Source organism: Wasmannia auropunctata, unplaced genomic scaffold, assembly GCF_000956235.1.
Source record: "Wasmannia auropunctata unplaced genomic scaffold, wasmannia.A_1.0 LD325570.1, whole genome shotgun sequence".
Lineage (NCBI taxonomy): Eukaryota > Metazoa > Arthropoda > Insecta > Hymenoptera > Formicidae > Wasmannia > Wasmannia auropunctata.
Window position 1 is genome coordinate 1 of NW_012037320.1, and position 1500 is coordinate 1500.

General features: G+C 24.5%; 1 long non-coding RNA gene across 1 annotated transcript; it reads left to right on the forward strand.

The window, feature by feature from the left end:
- Positions 1 to 342: 342 nt before the first annotated feature.
- On the forward strand, positions 343 to 1134 carry LOC105460265. The gene is made up of 2 exons (XR_975802.1): positions 343 to 487; positions 748 to 1134. It is a non-coding gene; the product is annotated as an uncharacterized LOC105460265 (long non-coding RNA).
- The last annotated feature ends 366 nt before the right edge of the window (positions 1135 to 1500 follow it).

Genomic DNA, 1500 nt, shown 5'->3' on the forward strand with positions numbered 1-1500 from the left:
TAATTTGTTTAATTAAAATGTAAATATTTAATCGAAGCGCATTTTGTTTCTTTATTTAAGATGTCAACTAATTTTGTAATGTATTAATTAAATTAAATAACATCTTACATCTTTTGAGCCGACAATTTTCTTCTATCTGCCTTTTATTTGCATTTTGATTTTAGAAAGAATTTCGAACAATTTTCTTTTGACTTAAAAATGATTAATATCATAACAATAAAATAGCACACATATTACGTGTAAATAAACACTTTTCTAACAAGTAAAAGTTTTATTAATTGACTAAAATTATTCTGTAGATGTGCATTATAAACTTTTATTTTTATCATATATATTATATGTACATTTAGGAAAAGAGCATAATTTCAACAAGATTTCCAAGGGGAAAAGCACCTTTTATAATGTCACTTACGATTACGGTAGCGTAATGCATTATTCAGCGTACGCGTTTGCCAACAACACCAAAATAAAAACGATTATTACAAAAGTAAGTAATCATTATATTTTTACAATATAAACGTTCTATACGTCGATCATCGTCGTCAAAACGGTTATTCCTTTGTTAGAGTAGTTTAATTTTTGAACGGAGGTAGATACGAGCTATCGATTCACACACCGTTCTGAAACAGAAACACAAAAAAATAATTAATTATACAAATTTGCAAGTTATGCGTATTGCATCAAATTGTACATTTCTATGTATATATGTTTTAAGCATATATAAAAATAATTTTTGAAATGTTTCAGAAACCACCAAATGCACAAATCGGTCAGAGAAAAGGCCTTAGCATCTCAGATATTAAAAAAATCAAGGCAATGTACAATGCTAATATATAAGCGTAATTTATATCAAAGTATTGATGAGAAAAATGGCTTTGATAATAGCTTTCTCTATTAAAAAAAATTTCTAAATTAAATATTTTTAATAAAAATTTATGCGAAGAAGTTATGAAAAAGTAAAGAATGTGGCACTGTGTATAAAACACATGACATCTTCTTTTCGACGATTTTGCGGTTGTAATTAGCATCATTAAATATTATAATGATTAAATATTATATAATATTATAAATGTACTTGTGCCTCTCGTGTACAAATGTACATATTGTAATAAACGTTTAATATTGCATTATATATTTTTATGAAAAATTTTTATTTCCTATCATTTTTAATGCTAATTAAAAATATACACTCATTCGTTGCAATAGTTTTTTTATTATTTCATTAATATTTTTCTAGAATGATAACTACATCGATATCTGTTCAGTAATTATGAGAGAATTATAGTTGTGCTCAATTTTTTGTTTACCTAAAGTTTGTATTTAAATTATCAAATGAATTATTAGTATATTAACAACAATAATAAAAACAATTATAAATACATTATTATTTTATGCGTTAAGCACATTTTAACTATTTAATAAGCACTTGTATAGTATTTTTTTAAATTTAGCCCGCGCTTCTTGTTTCATTCGTGTCACTAAATATATATATCACATATA